Here is a 16131-nt window from a genome sequence, read left to right on the forward strand (position 1 = left end):
CATTGAAGGGTTAAATACTCACACACAGTATAGTGGCATCAGTGTAGTGTTTATTATTTTCATCTAGAGTCCCAAGGACTTACAGAATCACTCTCGTTGTGGAATAAGCCGAGCCGGAGCTCTTTAAAGGAAACACCCCGGCGTTACATCTTTATTGCAGTTATATTTAATGCGTTACATCTTTAATGCAGTAATGCGGTTATATTTAATGCGTTTCATCTTTAATGCGGTTATATTTAATGCGTTACATCATTAATGCAGTTATATTTAATGCGTTACATCTTTAATGCGTTACATCTTTAATGCAGTTATATTTAATGCGTTACATCTTTAATGCGTTACATCTTTAATGCGTTACATCATTAATGCAGTTATATTTAATGCGTTACATCTTTAATGCGTTACATCTTTAATGCAGTTATATTTAATGCGTTACATCTTTAATGCGTTACATCTTTAATGCGGTTATATTTAATGCATTACATCTTTAATGCGGTTATATTTAATGCGTTACATCTTCAATGCAGTTATATTTAATGCGTTACATATTTAATGCATTACATCTTTGATGCAGTTATATTTAAAGCGTTACATCTTTAATGCGGTTCTATTTAATGCGTTACAGCTTTAATGCGGTTATATTTAAAGCGTTACATCTTTAATGCAGTAATGCGGTTATATTTAATGCGTTACAGCTTTAATGCGGTACAGCTTTAATGTGTTACATCATTAATGCGGTTATATTTAAAGCATTACATCTTTAATGCAGTAATGCGGTTATATTTAATGCGTTACATCATTAATGCGGTTATATTTAATGCGTTACATCTTTGATGCGGTTATATTTAATGCGTTACATCATTAATGCGGTTATATTTAAAGCGTTACATCTTTAATGCAGTAATGCGGTTATATTTAATGCGTTACAGCTTTAATGCGGTACAGCTTTAATGTGTTACATCATTAATGCGGTTATATTTAAAGCATTACATCTTTAATGCAGTAATGCGGTTATATTTAATGCGTTACATCATTAATGCGGTTATATTTAATGCGTTACATCTTTGATGCGGTTATATTTAATGCGTTACATCATTAATGCGGTTATATTTAATGCGTTACATCATTAATGCGGTTATATTTAATGCGTTACATCATTAATGCGGTTATATTTAATGCGTTACATCATTAATGCGGTTATATTTAATGCGTTACATCATTAATGCGGTTATATTTAATGCGTTACATCTTTAATGCGGTTATATTTAATGCGTTACATCTTTAATGCGGTTATATTTAAAGCGTTACATCTTTAATGCGGTTATATTTAAAGCGTTACATCTTTAATGCGGTTATATTTAATGCGTTACACCTTTAATGCGGTTATATTATTAATGCGGTTATATTTAATGCGTTACACCTTTAATGCGGTTATATTTAAAGCGTTACGTCTTTAGTGCGGTTATATTTAATGCGTTACATCTTTGATGCGGTTATATTTAAAGCGTTACATCTTTAGTGCGGTTATATTTAAACTTTATTAAAGTAAAATAATACAGAAGCATATCATGTAAATATCTACAAACTCTGAAACTGGCATTTCTCTGTGCGGTCAGCGCCTCTTCTATGAGTTGCGCACAGGGCTGGCCTGGGAAGAGTAATCGTTCCCAGATCCCAGAAATTGGCCAGTGGGTCAGCACGTTTTTGTCGGTTCTCCCTATCCACCCCTTATCAGCCTAAAAGTGTGTCGGCCCACCGGGAAAATGCCCGGTATGCCAGATTATCGGTCCAGCTCTGGTTGCATTAATGTCCCGATCTAAGGGGGAGAGATTGAAACCGCACCGGCTGATGCACACTCTGTCACGGGACGCTCGTCCCTCGAGCGCACACACTTAATGCAGCTAGACTATAACGTGATGACTCGCGACTTATTGAATCGCAATATATGCATAGAAAATAAGACAAACACGTTTGTGTGATTTTTGCAGTGAATTTCTTCACTGAATTAAACTTCATTAAAAAGAAAATTCCCGTTAATTCAGTGAATGTCATTTAGAGGTATTTTTAAAAGATGATTTTGTCCTCTTTATTGTTAGCAAGCACGTTTAATACAACCTTTTGAGTCGGGACACAAGCTGAATAATCGGTTAAGAGCTAACGATTAATCGCCGAATAATCGTTAGATTAATCGATCATCAAAATAATCATTAGTTGCAGCCCGTTTACTGTATGTAATATTTTTCTGAAAGCACGGTGTCATTATCAGCACATCTCAAATTCTCCAAAAACTTGTAGTGAATCGAATTCTATGTTGAAAATGACATTTTTAATCAGACAAAAATGGCATTGTGCTAAGGCTAATTTCATAGCTAACATTTTAATTAATCGAAATACACCCAATACCCCCAATATAAGTGATATTGCCCTTGATTTGTCTCATATTTCATCTCAAGCGTGTTCTTCACTCACAGTTCTGACTAAACTGTGTTTTTGCTTGGCGGGGTGGAAATGACGTCACAACTGTGGGACAGTTGTATTTTTGGAAGAATTGATGGAAATTGATGGATTACTAACTTTATTTTGGGTGTCAGCAATCGTAAAAGTCCCGGAACTGAGTTTTGACCAACTTCAGCCGACTTTGACAAGGTCCAAAAAATAATGTCATTTTTATTTTGGCTGCGAGCGGTTCTTATAATCCGCTCTTTTTAGGCCGTTTACGTTGGCAAACGTCCCGCAGTCTAATCCTTCATTCAACGTGACGTGGATAAACGAGCAGTGATTCTTCATCTTAATGCTTTAAAGTGTGTTTGGGAAACTGTGGGATTATGTCACAGGCCTTCGAGACCCCTCTATAGACACGGAATGAGCGAAGAACTCTTTTACAACTATTCCAATTTAGGAATTCCAGAGCTTGCCCAGTTTTCCGTGAGTCTTTACATCTGTTAAATTGAGACTTGACCCACAGGGTTACACTTCTGTGTCAATGAAACCTTCAAAGTCATTTTCATTATGGACCTTGAAGGTCATGTCGAATGAATTTTACAGTTTTTAATCTCATAAATTCCAGTGATCTTGTGGAAGGGAAATATGGTCTCCTCGGTCCGAGTACGGCAAACCCTCAGAAGTCTGTACGATGTCTTGTCTCGCATCGAGGCCTGCAGGTGTGGGTTTGAGACGTTGGACGGTGGTGGAGGTGTTATTTGAGCATTAAGTGGTGGGCCTCTTTCAAGTCATTGGTGCAAATACAGCTGCGCAATTAATGCAGACTGACAGCATGACAGATTCACTCGAGAATGGAGGGTTTTAAAAGATGATCTACAGATGAAAATGACCATTAATGCTTTTTTTAGCCACCTGTATCTTCTAAAGACCATTTAAATGTGCTGGGTGCAAATTGTAAAGTTAACATTATGATCTAATCAGAGGAATATTGCAATGGGTTTTACATGTTGCATTTATGAATAGCTAATATATAAATAATGTGTAATTTCATGATTAGCACACATGATATCACAGAGAAGCACTTCTGTAGACATGTCGGTACATTGAGGTAAAATAGACACTTTTTGTTATTGTGGTGGTGAATGGCAGAAAGTGGACAAACATGACGTTATAAATCCTATTATTATATTTTTCATGATGTATCATAGTTGACATTAGTTGATAAAACATGGTTCATTTATAATAGTTCATATTTTGTTTATTTATAATAGTATTTATATCTTATTAAACCTGTATTTATATACTATTATTAACCGTAAATTATTACAGATTTTTTTTTTAAACTATATATTTTTTCCAAATAATTGTGCATTTTATTAATTTATATAAATAATTATAATTTACCATAATTCATCTTAAATTATTACAGATTTTTTTTTAAACTATATAATTTTTTTAAATAATTGTTTATTTTATTAATTTATATAAATAATTATAATTTACCATAATTCATCTTAAATTATTACAGAATTATTTTTTTAAACTATATAATTTTTAAATACTTGTTTATTTTATTAATTTATAAATAATTATAATTTACCATAATTCATCTAAATTATACAGAATTATTATTTTAAAACTATATCATTTTCAAATAATTGTTTATTTTATTAATTTATATAAATAATTATAATTTACCATAATTCATCTTAAATTATTACAGAATTATTATTATTTTAAAAACTATATCATTTTTCCAAATAATTGTTTATTTTATTAATTTATATAAATAATTATAATTTACCATAATTAACATGTATTTAATTATAAATACATACAATTTATAAAAATGATAAACCTGTACTGCAAGGCCATATGTCAATCTGAAATATATTTCATTCTAAATTAAAATAAATAAAATACAAAAATATAAATGTATTTAAATAATTTTAATTATAATAAACCTAACAAATAAAATTATAGATATGGAAAAGACAGATGGTCATATAACATGACATAATACAAATATATAACATGTTAACAAGATATAATATGTATGTATAATGTAGATAGTATTAAAAATGTTGAATATATACTGTAATATGTTTTATAAATACCTGCAATATATTTAATATAGGTCCATTCATTTACCATTAACTATTTGTATATACATGTATCGCTTTAAATTGTTTAAATATATAATTTAATATATTTTTATTATTTTCTATTTATATCATGTTCATCATAATTTAATAAAAATGTATCACATGATCAGTCTACACCCCATAATGAGCAAAAACTGAAATATCACATTGGCATAAGTATTCAGACCCCTAACTCCTGGTTGTTCCAGACTTCTTCCATTTAAGCATTATAGAGGCCTCTGTGCTCTTGTGAACCTTCAGTTCAGCCCAAATTGTTTGTAGCCTTCTCCAGATCTGTTCCTCGACACAATCCTGTCTCTGAGCTCTGTAGGCGGTTCCTCTGACCTCTTGGCTCAGTTTTGCTCTGATATGCATTCACAGCTATAATACATTATATACTGTAGACAGGTGTGTGCTTGCCCAAATCATGTCCAATCAATTGAATGTGCCACAGGTGGACTCTAATCAAAGTGTAGAAACATCTCAAAGATGATCCAGAGAAATGGGACGCACCCGAGCTAAATTTCAAGTGTCACAGCGAAGGGTCTGAATACTTATGCCAACGTGATATTTCAGTTTTATATTTTAAATAAATTTAACGAAGTTATCAAAAATCTGGGTTTTGCTTTGTCATTATGGGGCATGGAGTATTTTTGATCATTATTTTTCTAAATAATTTTAAATGATTCATTATTACATTTATTATACATTTTATTTTTAACTGTATTTCAAGCATTTCTCCTCAATTTGTGATTTTACTTTTGTTGGCAGCACACAAGCTCTCTCTCTCTCTCTCTCTCTCGCTCACTCGCTCTCTCTCACTCTCTCGCTCTCTCTCTCTCTCTCTATCTCTCTCTCGCTCTCTCTCTTGCTCTCTCTCTCTCTCTCTCTCTCTCGCTCTCTCTCTTGCTCACTTGCTCTCTCTCTCTCTCTCTCTTGCTCACTCGCTCTCTCTCTCTCTCTCGCTCGCTCGCTCTCTTGCTCACTCGCTCTCTCTCTCTCTCTCTCGCTCTCTCTCTCTCTTGCTCGCTCTCTCACTCTCTCTCTTGCTCTCTCTCTCTCTCTCTCGCTCTCTCTCTCTCTCAATTCAATTCAATTCAATTCAAATGAGCTTTATTGGCATGACTGTATACAGTGTACAATGTTGCCAAAGCAGTAATAAACACATTACAAACATAAAAACAACAACATGTATATACAATAAATGAATAATAATGATAATAATAAACAAATAAAAAAAAAAAAAAGCTCACTCGCTCTCTCTCTCTCTCTCTCTCTCTCTCTGCTCGCTCGCTCGCTCTCTCTCTTGCTCACTCGCTCTCTCTCTCTCTCTCTCTTGCTCACTCGCTCTCTATCTCTCTCTCGCTCTCTCTCTTGCTCACTCTCTCTCTCTCGCTCTCTCTTGCTCACTCGCTCTCTCTCTCTCTCTCGCTCGCTCGCTCTCTATCTATCTCTCTCTCGCTCTCTCTCACTCGCTCTCTCTCTCTCTTGCTTGCTTGCTCTTGCTCTCTCTCTTGCTCGCTCTCACTCTCGCTTGCTCTCTCTCGCTCTCTCTCTCACTCTATCTCGCTCTCTCTCTCTCTTACTCTTTTTCTCTCACTCTCGCTCTCTCACTCTCTCTCTCGCTCTCTCTCTCACTCTGTCTCGCTCTCTCTCTCTCTTACTCTTTTTCTCTCTCTCTCACTCTGTCTCGCTCTCTCTCTCTTACTCTTTTTCTCTCTCTCTCACTCTGTCTCGCTCTCTCTCTCTCTTACTCTTTTTCTCTCTCTCTCACTCTGTCTTGCTCTCTCTCTCCCGCTCTCTCTCTCTCACTCTCTCTCTCACTCTCTTGCTCTCTCTCGCTCTCTCTCTTTTTCTCTCTCTCAGATGCTTTCTTGGGTTTATTCGAGCTTATCCCTCCTCATGAGCGGAGGCCTGACTTTCCCAAAGCTGATATTACTATCATAGACCATTGTGATGGAGTTATTTTCATGGAAGCCCAGGAGGAAGTCATGTGACTGTAATTAGGCCCTGGAGCCTGTTGGGTCTCCATTATGTGCCTCGTTTTAACTCACATAACCATCACTGAAGTGGAAAGGATAAGGAAGTGGCAATCACTGCGTCTGGGCGGCAGGTTTAATGTTTTTCTGAGCGCCTATTTGGTTAATGGACCCAAAATGTGAGAAAAAAAAGTTCCTTCTCTCTTTCTTCCCCATTGACATTTTTTAGCTTTAAAAATGAACAAATGAAGGCACATGTGAGCATTTGCACTGATCCACCAGCAGGAAGATTAATGATTCGGGGATTTGTTGGTTCACACCCTGTTCAACACATGGGGAAAAATCAGGAGTGATGGACGTGTGCTTATATGAAACCTTTATATGTTTCCATTATTTTCAACTTGAAGGGTCAGTTCACCTATAAATTAAAATTCTGTCTTCATTTACTCATCCTCATGTTGTTCCAAAGCCGTATGACTTCTTTTATGTCACCTTTGCTCAGACTGATCTCACACTAAATTCGGTGACTGTAGGTCGAAAGTTCTTCAACTGAAGTCAGTCTCCGCTTACTGAAATTCAAAGCACTGCCCCCAGTGGCCGAAGCGTGAACTATTTTTGAACACATGGACACGTGAGAGATCCAGTTTCCCAGTGGATGTCCACAGGGTGGCGCCAAAAACGAGTAGTAAAGCAAGTTGGCTTTATTTGTAACTGATGCAGTACAGTGAAGAAGAATGCGTTATTTACCCCCAATGCTAAACCCAGGGCTGGACTGGTAAAGGGGGTTAAGATGGGCAAGGAGGAGGCGAGAACCGGCTTGTCAATATAAATAATATTTAATTAAACTTAAACCAAAAGCACAAACATAAACACACACATGACGGACATGCCCGTAATTCTCTCTCTCTCTCGAACCATCGTCACCAGCCGCCTTTATCCCTCGCACGCCCCATCAGGCCGATTGGTGACCGGGCGTGCCACGTTCTAGCCCGGCCCCGCCCCCCTCCACTCCACAACCGGGCATTTTCCCGGTGGGCCGACGCACTTTGGGGCCAATCAGGGGCGGACTGGCCATCGGGAGAACCGCGCGGGTCTGTGGGTCGGCCGCGAAACGGGCCGTGTGGGCCGAGATAAGCATTATGCAGAACGGACCACAAAACGGCGCCGCGATATGCAGAAAAGGACAGTGAAAACCCCCCAAACCCCCGCTCAACTTATGGGCAAGTTGCTATGTAAAATCCCAGCCCTGGCTAAACCTAAGCAGTGAAGTAAAAATGTTCATTTTGAGCAAAGATTTGGCTGAACGGAGTTGATTTCAGGGTACTTGAACTTTCGGAATCAACATGTCGATTTCCAATGTGATCATGTTGAAAGATACACAGTGGTACTCGGTCCATCAGGAAATGACTGGATCCTGAAAAGTGAGCGTTTCATACCAGAAAAGATTTTTGGTTATGGAGTTAAATGTGCCTCAATGAATTGCACACTTCCTTCCGTCATTCTGTGAATTCACCTCTCTTCCTGACCTAATAGCTTCCATTTACCGCTGGGCCCATTCCAAGGAAAAGTGTAGCGCCGGGCCAAAATCGCCGGACAGCTACTGATGAGATCTGCCGAGCAACACACGAATCCAAAACCCCCCGACCGTAATAAAACCACGTCATGAGGGAAGTTGTACGTTCTCCTGGGCTGCATTAGCTAAGTGAGATTACTCTGAAATTAGGCTTGTAATGGACATTCTCACATTTCTGGATGTGGAAAATGTTCTTTTGGGAAGGCGTTAAGGAAGAAGAACCATGTTTTTGTGAGTTTGTCCGACTGTTCAGGGAGTTAATGCGCAGGATAAATCGATCGGAATAAATAATAAATCAACATGCGGGAAAAGAATCGAATTATTCAATGTAATTCTTTAAAGGGTCGTGCCCTGAACACGATGTGCTGACTGGCGGCTTTGGGGACGAAATTCACTTTCTCCATATTTCAGCACCCGAGACGGTCATACAATGCATGTGAAATGAGAGACTGAGGATTTATTGTATTCCTTGGAACATTGTCAACATATATTTCTGGTTTTTCCTTTAGCAGTGAGCAGGTCAAAGGTCGACGTGAGGTTGTGACAGAACACAATCATCCATTAGGCAGCAGTTCAGGGTCATCAAATCAGATCCTACTAATCCAGCAAAAGCATTACAACATGGAAAGCAACATTTGCCTTTCTGAGAAACTCATTAACTTGTATACTAGTGTATAAATAGTACACTTTACTATTGTAGTATGTGTATATATATATATATTAATGCCAAGACATTGATTTCGCGGCTTTACTTCCTGCTCACTACTGCGCAGGCCTGGTCCCGAAATCGCAACTGCGCAGACTCAAGTCCCAAGATGTCAGCGCCATATCGGGACACTGGCGGCTTCAGTTCTCACCAATGGAAAAGAGCGAAGGGGCGTCGGCCATCTTTTTTTACAGTCTATGGTACGTACAAACAAAACATGCGTGGACACATTCCCAAAATTACAGGAGCAAAGTGGATCTATTTCTAGAGCATGTTTCTTAAATAAAGATTGATGGGGTAAAAATGGTGTAACAGTTTAAAGGACACCTCCTTAACCTTGTTGGTAATTCAATATTTGTGAGGTAAAGATCAAACGACCAGCGTCAGACATGCTTGTGTCGCGTCTCGGGTGTGTTGCGTCAGAAACATACATGTTTAGGTCACTGTGTCACGTTAAATATAGTTTAATACTTAAAACACATCTTTAGATCCCTTAGATCGCATTTGCCCTCCTTCAAGTGTTTTGAACGCAAGAACGTAATGCATGTTTGTGTTGTGGGTTGTTTTCTTCACTGTATAAACTCATCTACAGAACAGGGTACGGCTAATTTAAGTTTGTGTAAAGAAAAGGCAAATATAGGCATACAAATATATTTATTTTTTAGTTCGGTAATATTTGTTTTTAATTTAATGCTTTTTTTGTTTGGTTATTTTTTTAATTTAATGATTTTTTTGTTGGTAATTTATTTTTTTAATTTAATGCTTTTTTCGTTTGTTTTTTTATTTTTAATTAAATGATTTTTTTGTTTGGTAATTTATATTTTTAATTTAATGATTTCTTTGTTTGGTAATTTATATTTTTAATTTAATGATTTCTTTGTTTGATAATTTATATTTTTAATTTAATGATTTCTTTGTTTGGTAATTTATATTTTTAATTTAATGATTTCTTTGTTTGATAATTTATATTTTTAATTTAATGATTTCTTTGTTTGGTAATTTATATTTTTAATTTAATGATTTCTTTGTTTGATAATTTATATTTTTAATTTAATGATTTCTTTGTTTGGTAATTTATATTTTTAATTTAATGATTTCTTTGTTTGGTAATTTTTTTTAATTGAATGCTTTTTTCGTTAGTTTTTTTATTTTTAATTTAATGATTTTTTTGTTTGGTAATTTATATTTTTAATTTAATGATTTCTTTGTTTGGTAATTTATATTTTTAATTTAATGATTTCTTTGTTTGGTAATTTATATTTTTAATTTAATGATTTCTTTGTTTGGTAATTTTTTTTTTTTTATTATTTAATGCTTTTTTCGTTTTTTTTTTATTATTTATTTAATGCTTTTTTGTTTGGTTATTTTTTTTTTAATTTAATGATTTTTTTTTTGGTAATTTTTTTTTTAATTGAATGCTTTTTTCGTCAGTTTTTTTATTTTTAATTTAATGCTTTTTTGTTTAGTAATTTATATTTTTAATTTAATGCTTTTTTTTATTATTATTTTTTTTTTAATTTAATGCTTTTTTCGTTTGGTTATTTATTTTATTTAATACAGGGGATTTTGCCGGCATTTTTTCAAAAGTAAAACTAAACAATATATGAAGTTATGTAAGTGTTCCAAAAAACTGAAACAAAACAAGCACTGATGATTTTCTAGTATTGTGTATTTATTTTTTATTTAAATGTTTTTTTGTATTGTGGGTAATTCTGTGACTGCCGTCTATTATTTTGAATGGTTGGCACTCCTGGAAGTGTCCCGTTTGCAGATCGGCTCTATATGCCGTAAAGATCAATCCATAATCACGTACAATAAATTGGCTTTCAATACTGTCGTCATGGTAACAGGCTAACGATTGGGGCAATCTCTGTCATGTGACACTACATCTTTGCGTTAATGCCAATTTTATCGACAAAAAGTGTTTCCAAACCAGTTTTTCGCAACATTTGATGTATCGACATAGTTTATGCGCTTGAGTTAAACGGAAAAATATGATGTCGACATTTGTGACATTTTAGCGATAATGGAGGAATAACCCCAAGTATTTGATATCTGAGTTTATACAGTGGTATTATATTTGGGCCTTGGTCTTATTTCCAGTGGTCGATCTAATGCAGTCTTTATTTAGAAGAGGTCTCGTAAATATGCTCTCTGAAAAGACCCTTTGATAAGGAGAGATGTGGAAAATTATACATGCTTCTCAAACACAGCAGCCAGTAATCGGCACATCTGTAAACCACCCAACATTTGCCTTATGAATGTCAGCTCCACGTCGTCCGTTGCCTTACACAAACACGCGGCACACATGTTAATCCTGCGCATGCAGCAGGGCTCAGGTGGGGCCCCCGTCTCACCAGCATTATAAATGGACATATGTGGCCAGCAAAACCGCTATCTACCCCATCCTCATGCCACTCGGGCCCAGCTGGGCATCAGGACAGTGAAAATGTAAGATCAAGTGCTATTACTGGTTTGTTCAAGGTAATAAAGTCAAAAGTTTAAAAATGTGTTACTCAAAAAATCTTAGATCCATGTTGAGGACTGTGACATACTTGCCTCCCAAATCCCCAGCTGAGGGGGCAAGGAAGAGACCGGGGCCCGCACCGGACGGGGCCGTACATTAACTAGAACAGGTGCAAGGGAGCAGGGCTTGTTTTCCTTCATGGGCTCCTCAGGAAATCATAAAGTAAATATATTGCTTGGGGATGGTTTTTTTTGGGGTGCCCAGTGAGCAAACTGAAAGGGGAAATGGATCAATGCACAGCCACTGAGGACGGTAAATCAACAGGCCAAAAGGAGAGCTGAATGTACTGTGATGGCCCCCAGGGGCCCCCCCGGTCCAAGGCCAAGGTTTCTGTCAGTCATGGCCTGGTGTTAATGTCAAAGCCAGCTGGGTTTGGCGGGACTGCAGCACGAAGGCGATTGAGATGTCTGTGTCAGTCGTAGGAACTCCACTAGAGGCCATCGTGTGGCAGGAAATGCAGCTCAAAGTCAGGGATGATCAAGATGGCAAATAATGTTATAGTGTGTTTGACATTGAACGGTTGTGCGTTACTGAAGATCCCTGAAAGGTCTTGGTGGAACATTTTCTTTTACAGGAACGTGGAGGTCAAAGGTCAAGTTCACCCTCCAGAGCATTAACATGTATCCCAATGGTTAGGGCTGGACTGGGAAGAGAAATCGGCCCGGGATTTTACATTGCAAATGGGGTTTGGGGGGTTGAGCCAAGAGTTGTTGAGTGGGTGGGGGGTGTTCGCTGACCCTTTTCTGCATAACGTGGCAGCTAATTTTAGCATATTGCTCCCCGTTTTGCGGCCGACCCACTGGACCCCTCGGTTCTCCCGATGGCCAGTCCTCCCCTGATCGGCCCCAAAGTGTGTCGTCCCACCAGTAAAATGCCCGGTATGCCAGATTACCAGTCCGCCACTGATTGGCCCCATAGTGCGTCGTCCCACCGGGAAAATGCCTGGTATGCCAGATTACCAGTCCAGCCCTGCCAATGGTAACAAATAGTTTTCAAATCCCATCATTATTTGCTGTTATTCTCTAAATATCTGGCTATTGGCTAACATTAACCAACAGCACGTGCTTCCAAGGTGACATCAGATCAAAGGAAATTCGTTTCAGAGGCGGAGCTAAACATGCTCTCAACATAAGGTTGTCCGAGATCATTTAAAATCTAGTTTGAATGTATAAAGTTTATTCGTATAAATGTATTCTTTGCATCCATGTTGGTTTCAAACATTTTCTCCAAAAAAAGTTTTTTTTACAAATATCAGACATTTTTGAGTTTAGGTTTACTCCATTTGACATGAGCAAAATGTCATAAAATGTATAAAATATATGATATTTTTTTATGAACGTAAGGGTCTTATTGAGATGTTTTTCTTGTCACATGACAACAAAATAGCTCCCCACATGTTGATAATACTCTCCACGATCCACACACAACTCACCACATGCCCCATTGAGAGCGAGAACCACTAATCACCACCACGAGGAGGTTACCCCATGTGACTCTACCCTCCCTAGCAACCAGGCCAATTTGGTTGCTTAGGAGACTCACAGCATGTGGAGGCTCATGCTACTCTCCACGATCCACACGCAACTCACCACATGCCCCATTGAGAGCGAGAACCACTAAACACCACCACGAGGAGGTTACCCCATGTGACTCTAGCCTCCCTAGCAACCAGGCCAATTTGGTTGCTTAGGAGACTCACAGCATGTGGAGGCTCATGCTACTCTCCACGATCCACACGCAACTCACCACACGCCCCATTGAGAGGAGAACCACTAATCACCACCATGAGGAGGTTACCCCACGTGACTCTAGCCTCCCTAGCAACCGGGCCAATTGCTCAATTCCTGGCCCACATAACTCCACATGCCGAAGTGTCCTTGGGCAAGACACTGAACCCCAAGTTGCTCCCAATGGCAGGCTAGCACCTTGCATGGCAGCTCTGTCACCATCGGTGTATGAGTGTGAATGGGACAGTGTGTAAAGCTCTTTGGTAACCTCTAAAGCTGCGTACACACTGCCAGCGACATCGACTCCATCCCATTCATTTTCAATGAGAGCACATCGACTTCCGGCGACACAAGCTGTCGTGACCGTTGGCGACTAGATGTGGGCGTGACCAGCAATGCGGCAAAGTTGAGACAAGTTCAACTTTATTCAAATGAAGAGCGACTAACGGAAGCGACAGCCAATAGGATAGAAGACGGGAGAGCTCACGTGATCCTTCTCTCTCTCTCTCTCTCTCTCTCTCTCTCTCTCTCTCGCTCAGCTCCTGCAGTAACGGAAAGATGGATGAAAGGCTAATTCTTGCTGTTAGAAATTTTCCAGTGCTCTATGATATGTCTCTTCCCACGTACAAGGACATTTTTAAGAAAAATACTGCGTGGAAAGGTGTATCTGAGATCGCGGGGATTTTGTGGACCCAGACAGACCGGCGTTTGCATTTTCGCCGCAGATAAACCGCCGCTATGGCAAAGAGCACGCCTGGTTTCTCATTCATCTTTGATATAAAGCATTTTATGTACTGATTCCATTTAGATTTAGTCTTTTCCCTCCAAAATGTTTGTTTTTAGTGGCAAGAAAAGAGATTCGCTGTCAAGAGCAATGGAATGACATCCGTGAATGTCATTTATAAACGTTACTAGGCAACCAGTAGTGGGAACGCCCACTAGCGACTTCACCGCCAGCCACTGGCGACCTGCAGCGATAAAGTCACTGGCAGTGTGAACGCACCTTATAGTTAATAAAAGGCACTATATAAGTGCACACCATTTACCCAAAATAAAATGCATAAAACTTTAATCAAGTAAACAAGGTAAATTTTGATTCCATGTTTGACTGAAAAACTCATTAGTGCTGCATGTTCATGCAGGAACATTTGATTGGAAAATCTGAATGGACCATTCACGGATTTAATGTGCAATTGTCATTTCTGCATGTCGGACACAACTGACCACGGTTATGTATTGAATTACTGGTGCTCGCGCCATCTCACTCCCACTAAAATCCCCTTTCCTCTCGCTCACACACACACACAATGCCACCCAAATGGCCCAATCATTTCCATTCTCATGCTTAAAGGCGCAGTGCAGAAGTACTAAAGTCATACTGGTTTGGAACTACATACGGTAATAATGGACTAAACAATGGCACAATTGATCTGTTTAATTCACATGTGAAGGTAAGAGGATTGGAGTACCCCCATTGTGTAATGCTATAGCTTCCACGGATGGGCCAATCAGGACTTTTCCTCTGAGCGATTCAACACATTATATATGGAAACAGCTGTGCTACAAATGAGCCCCTGCACCGTGACTTTGATAAATGTGCTGAATTGACTCTGGAGAAGCCACGAGGACGGCAGCCTCCTGTGATTTCCGTTCCCCATCAGGTTAAATGTTCTTTAACTACATGTATGTCTATTTAAATTCAGCGCTCTATCACCAAGCTAGAGGCTAATTATTAAGACGTTACAGAGGAGTGCAATTCAAGCTGTGTAAATATGAATTCATAGAGACCACCGTTCTCAAAAGCGGTTTAAATCATAAGCACATTAGGTATGTACATAATCCTAGCCAACGTATAAATCACTGCACGCTTACAGTAATGAGAGATAATGTTGGGAATACACTAACTATAAGAGTGTTCAATGGTCATGGCCTCTCATGACAAACACTATCGCTTATGAGAAATATCTAATAAATGTTGTGCACAAATGTGTGTATATATATATATATAAACAGTAAATACTGAAGCATTTAGAGCAAAAGTCTTTGTAATTGGTCATTGTAAAGGGATTAATGGAAAGGCGAGGTGACAACCGGCTTGATAATATAAATAATAGTTTAATATAAAACCCAAAAAGATACAAACACTCACAGGTGTCGGACAGCTGTCCGTAAATCTCTCTCTCTGTCGCACTGTCGTCTCCGGTCGGCCTTTGTCTCTCACGAGGGCTAGTTAGCCTAATTAGGGGCCGGGTGTGCGGAATCACGACCCGCCCTGCACCCTGCCACATTCCTCCCTCGTTCTCTCGGGCCGGGTGCCCCGGCATGACGTACCCCCCCCCCCCCTTTCCATGGGGAGGGGCGTGCCTTCCGCCCATCTGCCGGCAGGTTCACCCCACCTACCTGGATGAGGAAGGGGACAAGGGGAGGAAACAAAAAAAAACATGTGGCACCTACACGCATAACAGCATCGTGCCAAATTAACAAAACATTTTAAAAAAGAGAGGGAAAGGCCAACACGGAGCGGGAGTGGGAGAGAGAGAGAGACTAGTGAGAGAGTAGCTTGGTCCTCGGCCACGCCTCCACCCTCTAATGGATGACAGCCATGCCTCCATGGGCGGATCGGAGGCGGTCCTCCGGCACCTGGTGGATGGAACGCCCCGGCACGTTTTTGGTGGCAGGTAACCGCTCCAGACGGTTGGTTGGGAGCCCCTCCTCCCCTCACGGTCGGCGGCCATTCGTCCGCTCTCAGGCGGCTGGGCTCCGTTGGGGTGGATGGTAGTGGCAAGGACTCTACTACTCCGCATCCCTCCTCCTTCCCGGGTTTTGGCACCAGTGTAAAGGGATTAATGGAAAGGAGGCGGCGAGAACCGGCTTGACGATATAAATAATACTTTAATAAGAAACTTAAACAAAAAGACAAACACACACAGGTGTCGGACAGCTGCCCGTAAATCTCTCTCTCTGTCGCACTGCCGTCTCCAGTCGGCCTTTATCCCTCACAAGGGCTAGTTAGCCTGATTAGGGGCCGGGTGT

The sequence above is a fragment of the Xyrauchen texanus genome, chromosome 30 (genome assembly GCF_025860055.1).
Source record: "Xyrauchen texanus isolate HMW12.3.18 chromosome 30, RBS_HiC_50CHRs, whole genome shotgun sequence".
NCBI lineage: Eukaryota > Metazoa > Chordata > Actinopteri > Cypriniformes > Catostomidae > Xyrauchen > Xyrauchen texanus.